This window comes from Schistocerca gregaria, chromosome 4 (assembly GCF_023897955.1).
Source record: "Schistocerca gregaria isolate iqSchGreg1 chromosome 4, iqSchGreg1.2, whole genome shotgun sequence".
In the NCBI taxonomy this organism is placed as follows: Eukaryota; Metazoa; Arthropoda; class Insecta; order Orthoptera; family Acrididae; genus Schistocerca; species Schistocerca gregaria.
The window spans coordinates 707,477,246-707,489,936 of NC_064923.1; the positions used below are offsets into that span (position 1 = coordinate 707,477,246).

At 44.4% G+C, this 12,691-nt stretch overlaps 1 protein-coding gene across 4 annotated transcripts in view; it reads left to right on the plus strand.

Moving 5' to 3' along the window:
* Nucleotides 1-12,691, plus strand: part of LOC126266685 (proton-coupled amino acid transporter 1-like) — a 421,916-nt gene that overhangs the window by 321,967 nt on the left and 87,258 nt on the right. The window lies entirely within an intron of this gene.

Below are 12,691 nucleotides of genomic sequence, written 5' to 3' on the forward strand. Positions count from 1 at the left end.
CCAGGCCAGTCACATAACGCCTTTCGTTTTCCTACTCTTCCGCTATCTCTCTCTCTCTCTCTCTCTCTCTCTCACACACACACTCTCTCTCTCTCTAACCCTCTCCTGTGGTCTTTGGGCTAAAAAAAATCTACACCTTGCACACCGTCTAGTTTTTCCCAGCACCACGTCGCTACTGTCACCACACCGCCAGGAGCAAGGCTAAGTGCTCCCGCGCTAGGACTTCCGTCTCAAGTCGAGGGTTCTCCCTCCCCACTGCTGCGATGCGATGCGACGCGGAAAATAGTGCGGTCGTTGTTGTAATGCGCAAACGGAGCGGTCCAAAAGGGTATGATCATTGGCTTTTGGGCCAAGGATGGAAGCATTCTCGAAACGGCTAAATCTGTAAACTGTTCGTGCGCCGCTGTGGTTAAACTATACCGTGAATGGCAAAATGGCGCTATCCAAAACTGGCGCCGAGGCAACTGTGGTAAATCACGTGCCATTGACGACACGAGTGAATGACAGCTGCGGAGATGTATACGGGCGGATAGATTTGCGACTGTCGAGCAACTGATCGCCCAGCTGAATCAAGGGGCTATCAACAGTGTCTCCTCAACGACCGGTCAGCGAACGTTGCTCCGTATGGGTCACCACAGCAGAAGCCTGGTTCATGCACCTGTGCTGACTACTGTTCATTGGAGACGAAAGCTGGAATTTGCAAACCAATACCGCAACTACACCTCCAATGAGTGACGACAGTTAGCCTTTTTTCAGGTGAATCACGTTTTACGCTCCAACTTGCGTGAAACTTCTGAAAGAAAAAACCGTGCAAAAGTCGTCGGAAGGGTCCACGCCGGAGGAGGGAACGTTACGACCTGGGGAATGTTTCCGTGGCATTCCGTTGGCGATTTCGCCATTTCGGAAGCCACAATGGATCAACACAAGTATGCATCTATCCACCACTACATGCAGTTTGTTTTATCTCTGCACGGTGGCATCTGCCAGCGGGACAATGCAACGTTTCACACTGCTCGCAGTGTACGAGCGTGGTTCGAAGAGCACGAGGATGAGCTTATAATTCTTCCTTGGCGACAAAACTCCTCGTGTTTAAAACCAATCGAGAATTTGTGGAACCACCTCGATCGAGCGGTTCGTACTGCGGATCTTCAGCTGGGAAACCTACCGCAGCTGACCACGGCACTGGGCCGGCATGAGTGGCCGAGTGGTTCTAGGCGCTTCAGTCTGGAACCGCGCTACCGCTACAGTCGCAGGATCGAATCCTGCCTCGGGCATGGATGTGTGTGATGTCCTTAGGTTAGGTTTGAGTAGTTCTAAGTTCTAGGGGACTGATGACCTCAGATGTTAAATCTCATAGTGCTCAGAGCCATTTGAACCATTTGAACCACTGCAATGGAGTTAGCGTGGCTCGGCAAACCTTCCACAATGTCACTGACACTGTACCTGCTCGTCTCGCAGCGGACGGCACTGCCAGAAGCGGTTAATCAAGATTTTGACAGGTGGTCTCATTAATTTGCCTCGGTCGTGTAAAACTGGCTCAGAAAACACTTCATGCCCATAAAGATAGGTAATCCAGCTTACATCGTGATAATGTAATTTCAGTCCTCTATCTCAAAGTGCATGATATGTTTTCCGGGAAAGTATCATTTTGGCCACTGTGTATGAGCTCGACTCTCTCCATTTCTAATGCAGTGGCCATTGGATGGAATGGATGCTAAAAGAATCAGTTTGTTTATTTAATAATTTTTGGCCGTGGAATTTCGTAATACTCTGACGCAGATTATGTAGATTTAAGGTGGCGGGGGTAAGAAAGGAAAGGAAAGGGAATGCACTAATGATATCAGCTGCATCGGAAGTATATATGGTTCAAATGACTCTAAGCACTACGGGACTTAACGTCCGAGGTGAGCAGTGCCCTAGACTTAGAACTACCTAACCTAACTAACCTAAGGACAGTACACACATCCATGCCCGAGGCAGGATTCGAACCTGCGACCGTAGCAGCAGCGCGGTTCCGAACCCAAGTGCCTAGAACCGCTAGTCCACAGCGGACGGCGGCGACGAGTGAAAATCGTTGTAAGATGGAGACTCGAACCCGGGATCTCCCACTTACTAGGCAGTGGCGTTACTCACTGTGCCACCCGACATGTTCATGCGCGGACTGTCTCAGCACGCTCCCCGGCCAATTCACATTCCTACCTAGAGCCACATATCCACAGCCCCTGTTCTTGTCCTCCATGCTACCTAATTTTAGATTCTCGCGGGAGGTCGTACTTAAGGTGCATCCACACTGAACGTTGTGGATTTATTTCTCATCTAGGCGAATCACTTATATGAATGCTTGGTGTCTGTCCTGTCAGATATGGACGGGGACTGTGGATGGATGGTGCTAGATGGGAAAGTGAGTCGGCCTGGGTTAGTGCCGAGGCAGTCCGCGGATTTGCCATAAACACTGTGTCCGGATGGTACTGTAGTTAAAGTAACTGCCTAGCTGCCGGCCGCGGTGGTCTCGCGGTTCTACGTGCTCCGTCCGGAGCCGCGCGACTGCTACGGTCGCAGGTTCGAATCCTGCCTCGGGCATGGATGTGTGTGATGTCCTTAGGTTAGTTAGGTTTAAGTAGTTCTAAGTTCTAGGGGACTGATGACCACAGTTGTTAAGTCCCATAGTGCTCAGAGCCATTTGAACCATTTTTTGAACTGCCTAGCAAGCAGGAGATCTCGGGTTCGAGTCCCGGTCCGGTAGAGATTTTCATTTGTCGCCGCTGGTTCCGTGAAAAGTCCCGAAGAAGGTGATATCATTAGTTCATTGCTTTTTCTTTCACCCCTTTCCACCTTAAATCAACATTATACGTATCACAGTTGCGGATTCCGCGTGATGTCTTTTCTTTGGACATGTCCTTAGCCGATTATTCGTTATGATCCTGGACCGAAAAATTTTTTTTAAAAAATTGAAGAACGAGCGTTTTGTAAGTGACCCACTCGTTGTAGAACTACAAATTTTGCTGCATATTTGACCCTGACACCTGCATTCCCCATGGTTAGATTCAATGCGGTCATCAAACATTAAATCCTTTGGTGCAGATACCCCCAGAACATAAAATCTCCGACTTTTGAAGCGACAAAACGGTAATCGCGTAATAAGAAGATCGCGGAATCGTTTCGTCAGTCACTAATCAGAAAGTCTGCGGAAGACCGAAGCGCTGTAGCCCATACCTCTGATTCGCGATCTATGAAAAAATTTTGCAGTTTAGCCAGCGATTGAGTCTGCGTACTTATTAGCTCAAATTCAGAAAGTGCAGAGTTCAAATGCTACCCAGGCATGACTCATTTCCGTTCCTCACAAATCCTGTACTTCTAGTATTTCTCCAGCTCCATCACACAACTTTAGTGTCAAAATAAAAGTCTCATTCCGAATTATAGCATGCTTACGAGATATTTATACAAACTATACGTCTTATAATTGTGTGTCCCACCTAAGAATTTTAATCTCGGGAACGCAGGACGATGAGACGTTATTAAGAATTGTGGAATAATTTTTGAAAACTTATTACAAGAATGTTAGTACCGCTAAGGAACTTGTTTAGAAGTTGATGCCTCTACGTAATATTCCCACAAGGACCGCGCAGACAAGATTACACTAGCTATAGCACGCAACAGAAGCATTTAAGCAGACATTCTTCCAGCGCTCCATACCGAAACCTAACATGATATACAATTCTAAGTATCCTCTGCCACACGCTTCAGTTGTCTACAGAGTATACAAATTGTAAACGATAATCGTTTATAATGTATCGCGTAGGTGAAGCTGAGACGAACAAATTAATATAAGACACTTGTCGTCTATAAAGCCGAGAAAGAGTCTCAGATTTTTGTTAAAATCGTCCACGAATACTGAAAACCCCTTGTTCTTGTAGATAAAAAGTGTAAAATTTACGTTTGCGAATTGTAGCAGCTTAATATTAGCAATTAAATGGGCTTCGTTTGTCTGGTTTTCTTACTACTAAAATACTGTGATAGTAAGGTTTAAGTTTAGATCGAAATGTAAAGCAATTATGTTTTTGCATAATGGCTTCTTCTATTACCCTCATGGTAAATGTTAAATTAATAGTGTTAATGAAATTGTCGACTAAGTCGGTGGCATAAGAAAGTGAGAGGATATTGGAAATCTTGTGTGCTATAGCTTAGGTGGCTTTTGTGGGCAAATTTGATGCTGTTTCCCGGCTTGGTAGACAAGTATCCTGTATCAAATTATTCGTATCGATTTCCCTACACCAGTGTTGTGCGTTGCAAACAGTTATCATTTACGCCCTGCATACGTTGATATAGAACGTGTAAATATCATGTTTTTTTCTATAAAGACGCACAAATTGCGTAACTTTAATTAATGCTACAAATAATATTCTAACTCATATCTCCAAACCCATGCTGTAGTAAACTAAATCATATCAGCGCACACTCCGGTGAAGAGTGAAAATCTTATTCTGGTGACTTATCAAGGATAACTAACATTCATATATTAAATATATCAAGAAGCTACCATGGGAAGAGACATCACGCAAGCAAACGAATAAGTGAGTGCTAAGTCAAAAGTATTAAAATCAGACGTGCAGATCGTTTGTTTAGCCATTGCAGAGGAACACGTGCAGAACTAAAAATCACTTCCTTCGATTCTTTCGCCTTATTCTTGCAAATCCAGATATGGAGTTATGCTTCTCGCATATCATTGACAGAGAACTGTGCTATAATACGCTCCAGTACGGCAACAGATTTAACGGTAAGTGAGCTGTAAATCCATTGACAACTAGTGGTTACGGTCTTGCCCTGATTACTCGATAGAAAGAAAACGATTTGTTGCCTTACTGAACGTCAAGAGGAACATGTTACGAGTGCGGTTCGTTCGTAAATACCGTTACGGCTACAGAATCGCTGAAACAGCATAACAGCATTGCACATCAGATTACTCCAGCGGTTAAGTAACCGGCAGCAATCTTTCACACTGGTTTGCGTTGGGCTGTGAGTAACAAAACGTCCCTTGGCGAAGGTCACCCGCCGCACGCTGATGTAACTCGACAGCTGGCGACTGCTGATTCAAGCTGCCTGTTTCTGTCCGCGTCATAGCAAACGCAGGCCATATTGTTCTTCTCTGCACAATCACATTGATCCATTTATGTTGCTCGTGCATGCCGACCTAAACAACATGTGACTAATCATATACGCTGATATTGCAAATTACTCTGAGCTGACAAAAGTCTCGACATTCTTCCCAAATATAGCGTCGGACCTCCTTTTGCCCAGCGTTGTGCTGCAGCTCGAGATGGCATGGACTCAACAAGTCGTTGGAAGTACTCTTCAGGAACACTGAGCCACGCTGCCTCTACAGTCGCCCATAATTGTGAAAAGTGTTGTCGGTGCAGTATTTTGTGCACGAACTGACGTCACGACTATGTCTCATAAATATTCTGTGGGATTCATGTCAGGCAATCTGGGTGGCCAAATCATTCGCTCGAAACGTCCAGAATATTCTTCAAACCAGTCGCGAACGACTGTGGCCTGGTGACATGGCGCATTGCCATCTATAAAAATTCCATCTTTGTTTGGGAACAAATGGCATCTAAGTAGCCAAACATAGACATTTCCAGTCAGTGATCGGTTCAGTTGGACCGGAGGACCCAGTCAGTTCCACACCATTATGTAGCCACTACCAGCTTGCACAGTATCTATTTGACAACTTGGGTCCAAGGCTTCGTGAGGTCTGCGCCACACATGAACCCTACCAACAGAAAACAGGACATCTGTCTACGCCAAAGTTTTCCAATCGTCTAGGGTGCAACCAATCTGGTACCGAGTCCAGGAGAGGCGCTGCAGGTTTCCTGCTGGCAAAGGCACTCGCGCCGGTCTTCTGCTGCCATAGCGCCATTAACGTTAAATTTAGCCGCACCGTCCTAACGGATAAGTTCGTCGTACGGCCAACCCTGATATCTGCGGTTATTTCAAGCAGGGTTGCTCGTGTGTTAGCACTGACATCTCCGTCCAAACGCCCCTGCTCTCGGTCGTTAAGTGAAGGCCGTCTGACGCTGCGTTGTCTCTGGTGGGAGGTAATGCCTGAAATTTGGTAAACTTAACACACTCTTGACACTGTGGACCACGAAATACTGAATGTCCCATGCGTCCAGCCCCAGCTATCATTTCGCGTTCTAAGTCTGATAATTCCAATCGTGCGGCCATAATCACGTCGGAAACCTTTTCACATGACTCACCTGGGTGGAAATGACAGCTCCACCAATGCACTGCCCTTCTGTATCTTGCGTTCGCTACTCTACCGACATTTGTGTGTGTGCATATCGCTATCCCATGACTTTTGACACCTCAGTATATACTGATGGATACTGAAAGTGCTGCACTATGATGTATCAGTCAGCTAGTTATCAAATTGTGTGGAGATATTCATCACATAAAGATTATTCATTGTTTAAGCTTTCATTCTGTTTCTGAAATGGCGTCCACCAACAGCGTCAGTATGAGCTGATTGCTGGGTGAAGACTGATACCAATGTGTGTCTTCCCATTCCATCCCAGACATGCTCTGAGGATGGCAGGTACGGAGACAGGACAGATCAGTCAAATGTGCAGCGTCGCACTGTCCTGTTGGAATATGGAATTTTTCCCACCTGCTCACGTAGTTGATGACAAAAACCGTTTATCATTCTTGCGACATAGTGACGAGCGCTCAGCCTCTCTTCAGAGATTCTCAAATAAGACCTGTTGCCACGTGCTACCCACACCTCGACTGCAGGATTTGCAGAAGTGTTGGTCTCTAGAATCGCCGCTGCCTGTGACTTTTCAGCAGGTAGTCTACGGAGACTTGGGCGTACGCCTGAGCGCCACAGAGAAACGAAAATGATAGCTGTACAGCTCACAATTCTAATCAATGCCCAAGATGATTCTCGCTCTACACCTACAGGTCTCAGTCGCCTCTAGCATGGGTACAGTGGTCAGCGGTGCACACTGCATGGCAAATCGAGATGTTAATCAATCTTCAAACAATCTCTTTCCTGCTGTTAGTGGTGACTGCCTGTAACCTCTGTTCGGATTTCAGCTGTTGTCACCCGTCACAGTCATTCGAACAATCGTACGGTCTTCTCGTCGTGCAGTTCAGGGGGGTTAAACTCATACTGGGACTTCCGTCAACACGACTTTGGGTCACTGTCAGGCCATTTGGAGAATTGCAAGTTTATCAGTCCTTCATAATCTTGTTTTCTTACTGGATGGTTTAAAATACTCCATGTTAGTTTTTGTTTCGTAGTAAAACGAAGATGATTTCAGCGCATCGTGTTTCTGCTTACGATTCATTGTGTTTATTTCACTCTTTGAATTGCACTGTAAATAAAGTTTGTTGCTCGTATTCAGCTTGATTTCCGCTCTGATACATGATATTGGGCAGAGTAAATGATTCCACCGTTTTGTAAATGAAGACCGCGGCCATGCCGGCCGGAGTGGTCTAGCGGTTCTAGGCGCTACAGTCTGGAACCGAGAGACAGCTACGGACATGGATGTGTGTGATGTCCTTAGGTTAGTTACGTTTAAGTAGTTCTGAGTTCTATGGGACTGATGACCTCAGAAATTAAGTCCCATAGTGCTCAGAGCCATTTCAACCATTTTGAACCGCGGCCATGCAAACAAACCTGGCATTCCGTATTTGTTCGCTTCGTATGAAACAGAAGCAGGTTTCGTCGCCTGATCTTCTATGGACTAACGTATGTTTGTTACTGCCCACGAATCCGTGTGTGAACCGCTGGATAAAATTCATTGTTAGCATACTGCTTTTATTATACTTTATTTTTGTTTGCTTCCGTTTTCCATACTTTCTTACATTTAATGAAGGCCTCCAGGTTAGAAGACGGTATTCAACTTTAGTACAATTCGTTAAGGAATGAGTACGTAATTCTCTTTTGAATGATGATGCTTCTTGCCACTGAGAGACATAAATTCCCAGTGATTTGAAGAGTATGGATGTAGCAGTAGAGCAGTCCTCCCTGCAAAGGCTAAAAGGCAAATGTTCTCGTACGTTATTAGTAGGTTCTACAAACCATACATTTCAGCAGAAATCGACGTATTACTTTTTTACTGAATTATCCACCCCACTGAAAATTTCTGAGGCACCCTTTAAATGGGGAATGTAGGAAAATAGCACACGAAAAAGAAAAAAAAAACATAGAATACGATCTATATACTTACCATCCATTTAAACCGAGCAGTTCGACACGGATTCGTAAGCAGCAACAAATAGTCGTAAGTCCACGGAATACCAAGTGATGAAACCAGCTTCTGTTTTGTATGAATTAGAAACAAATATAGAATCATTTACCCAGCAAAATACTGTCTTACAGATGCAAGCAAAAATTAAGCAGAAGCCGAGAAACATCTTTATAATTCAATTCAAAGAGTGCAGTACACAAAAGAAGGTCATAATCAGTCACAGAATGCGCTGAAATCAGTTTCTGTCTAATGCAATGTCAGTTGATTTTTAGATTTTGACAAACGCTAAAGTGCAGTTATTTCCTCATTTAATGGCCACACGTTCCAAACTACTATAGTGGGTTTTAAGAATACGTAACTGTACACCCAAAGGCGACCAAAATGTCATTTACAAAATCTTACATGATTGTGACCCACTACGAGACGTTAATCTTTGTTTTGATTTGAGATTTCTCGAATACATTGCTTTGTAAGAACACAAAAACGTTGCCAGGCACAAAATTTATCACCAGACTACGAATCCTACCAATAAAATATAAATAAAAATGCTAACATCTACTAATAGTATTTCGCAAAGGAAGAATATGGATTTTATCGTCATATTTTTCCGCATTCTAAGTTTACTGCCACTCCACTAGCAGCCCTACTGTCGTTTTCTGGTTCCGGTTCACAACACGGACTTTGCTCTTCTTACAATTTGGTGTTCTGTGCTGTAGTCCTTCTGGAAGGACCTTTCTCTTCCCGTCACTCTGATGATGATGTTCCGAGACCACCTCGTCGCCACTCGTTCTGATGTCATCATATTACAGCCAAATATGTGCAATGTATCAGTATGATATTGCAGCATCTCTCATGTTGCTAATTCGACCTTTCTCGCAAAATATGGTGTCCTCTGGACATTATGTGTTGCGATCTTCACCTGAAAAGTTAGTTACATTACACACACCCAACAGCCAAAACGTACTAACACTATTCTTCGTATGTATAAACGGGTTTTTCTGTACTGAAAATAGGCTCACATAAAGCCGAAATGTTAAATTTACGTACCTCAGAGCCATGGAAATACTGGACTATCTGTTTGGCAGCGTTCGGTCAAGTTATTCATGGTTTAACAGTTTCCAGTTCCGTATGTGCAATAAGTAACTTCTTGCAGTGTTCAGCTCATACTGATGATAGAATGTAAATCTTTCTCTGAGACTCCTCGATTTTCATCTTCCTCAACCAGAAGAGCACTGGAACATAGACGACCAAAACATCTCCATGGACAAGTCTTCCCCCATCAGTCTCAGGACACATACTTCGTCTCTGCCATTGTTCATCGAATTTGTTAAAGTCATGATCTGGACTTAGGCAAAGTCTTGTCTTCGCAAGCATAAACCCCTTTCCGAGGCAGCTTCTCGAGATCACCGCACCTTGGTGTTATTCGGGCATCTTCTTTTGGGCCTTCAACGCCGACCTTGTGCAGTCTTCTGTTTTCCAAAGCACCACTATGCCCCTGGACGCAGCGCATGTCTTCGGTGTCCTGATATTCAGATTTAGGGATCTGTAAATGGATTAACCCTCTGTTATGTGATGTTATACATAACATCCATGACTCAACTGTCAATACAGCTGTCAAATAACTTCACTATGAAGTAAACTTTCATAATACGACAACTTCACAACTAACTGATCCAGCAAACGTTTAATACCTTCTGTAGCTCCATCAACATCAAAGGAGCAAACTGACACAGTAGTGCTACAGCAACTGAGACATCTATGTCAAATGGATATTAAGACAACCCTATATAACCTGAAGATGCAAATCACGTCGAAAGAGGCCTATTGTAGTAAACAATATAATCGAACACAGCAACGTTTTGGTCTCATAACGTAATACATATCCAAATTGTCATTTTTATGAAAAATACACTTCTTCTTATCTTCGATTACAGATCGTACAGAAATGAAGTTTTCAGAACAAAATTTAAAAATAAACATTACAAATTAACATTCTTTTCACTGTTATGTATTTTACGTTCCATGTCAATGGTCGTAGGACATTGTTTACAAAGACTCCAGCTGTGGGAATCGAATCCAAACTCGCCCGTGGCTGGCAAGTATTCTACCACAGAGATATGTAGACGACAACCACTTTGGTTTAGAGTATTAAAGAGCCTCGGAAATCTTCAACGTTGCTTTTCTCAAGAATTTTATTGAGTTGCAAGGAATAGCTTTTGCTGATTAGTTTTTGAACTCTGAACTTTACGTACCACAAATATTAAAAAAGAAAAAAAAACAGAATTCCGATTGCCGAGTAGTCTCTTTGTTAGACCAAAAGATAAAGAGTTGTGAGGATCCGCTAGATGTGATAAAATTAAATGTACCTCGTATTTATTGATAAACAAACAACGTCTCAAAACTTTAGCAGAAGATGACGATATGATGGGCACTTTGGTGTTGACCTACTACAGCAGTCCATCAGCGATTAAGATGAAAGCTGGGACGGTTTCTTTAGGAAGGATATAGCGATACCCTTCTTCATTTTGTCCAATTTACATCTAAATTTGTACTCCGCAAGGTACCTTGCAATTGGTACTTAGTAGCTCCCTCTCGCCCCCCCCCCCCCCCCCCCCTCCCGTTTTGATCCTCCCTCCACACGTTTTGCGAGAAATGCAAGGGACGATCGACAGTCGGTTACCGAATATATGAATTAGAATCTCTGTTAACTTCATGTCATTGTCATTATGCGAGGTGTATTTCAAACGAAGTAATAAGTTGATTGGCTCTTCTAAAGAAACAGACTCCCAGGATTGCATCGACCTCTCCTGTCACTGATAATAGGTCAGGCTTCCAGCCAGAGATAGATTAGAAATATGTGTGTAATTATTAAGGAGCAATAAAGGATGTTAAAGAAGTAAGTTTGCAGTTTAAAATATCGATGGCCTGCTCGAATTTTTCTCAAAATATAATGCTATTTTTTGTTATTTTCACAGAAATGACGCCCAACGTTATTCATCACTGTAGTTGATGATGTGGCGCACCAATTTGGGTGTATAGGGTAGTGGGAGTGGATGTAAAAAGCAATTTTTGATTGTGAGAAACAAATGAACTGTAAGTTATAAGTGTTCTGTAAAGAATGTAAGGTGAACGAAGCAGTTGGTGGGTATGGTAGAAGTGTGAGGAAAATTAGAGCATTGGCATGGATATAAATAAAGAATATTCAGTTAAATATGGAAGAATTGCTGGGTTTATGGGCGTACTCCGTGGCTAGGTTGGGGGAGCTGGTTACTGTTCGTTGGAAGAAGACGTGGAGAGAGTGCAGGTGTGAGGTCAGGGCGATGTGCTGTAGGAGGGCGGGTGAGTTCGAGTGTTCCAACAACTAAGTGGCGACAGGCCTTAAGAGAGCTAAACCTCTTCGCAACGACATATGTCCGTGAAGTGGTTGGCGGTGAGCCAACGTAGTCGACCTGAAACGTATTTAGTGGATCTGTGGCTTGCGCGCAGTGCACAGGAAGAAGAGCTCCAGTCGGAACCAGTTCATGCCGGTGAAAGAGTTTCACGGCAGAGAAACGGCAGCGTCTGTGTGGTGGCGCTACTTGTGGGCGGAGACTGGGTCGTAGGCTGGCGGCGCGGCGCAACGCAACAGCCGCTCCTGCCGCCGGCACAACGCATTGCGTGTGCTTTGTCCTCACGTCTACGAGCACTCTGCCTTTCACTTCCTGTTAGAGTTGACTGCAGTTACTAAGGCGCGGGCGTCATGCGTTCTGTGCAGAGACGCGGAGGCTGTTTCGCAGCACCTCCAATATGCTTCCTGTCTCTGTCCCACATCACACACTCCAATTCCCATCTATCCTGGCTATTGGCATTGCTGTCGTATACTTACATGGGAACACTGTTTCATATTCTGATTCTCTCTCAAACAAATTAAAGACTCGAAAAATTAACGTGTTTGCTTGTTAAAATGGCAACGGCCTTGCCGCAGTGGCTAAACCGGCTCCCGAAAGATCACCGAAGTTAAGCGCTGTCGGGCGTGGTCGGCACTTGGATGGGTGTCCATCCAGGCCGCCATGCGCTGTTGCCATTTTTCGGGGTGCACCTAGCCTAGTGATGCCAATTGAGGAGCTACTCGACCGAATACTAGCGGCTTCGGTCAAGAATACCATCTTACGACCGGGAGAGCGGTGTGCTGACCACACGCCCCTCCTATCCGCATCCTCAACTGAGGATGACACGGCGGTCGGATGGTCCCGATGGGCCACTTGTGGCCTGAAGACGAAGTGCTTGTTAAAATAATATTTGTGTTTGCCGTTACGAGAGCATCCTGAAAAGTAATACTTCCGAATTTTTTATTCTGCTCTTGATATCGGTTGAGGTATTACATATCATGCATATAACTCGGTCGAATTTGCAGCTTAGCTGACGCAAGTTGTAACACTCTGCCGATAGAGGGCTCC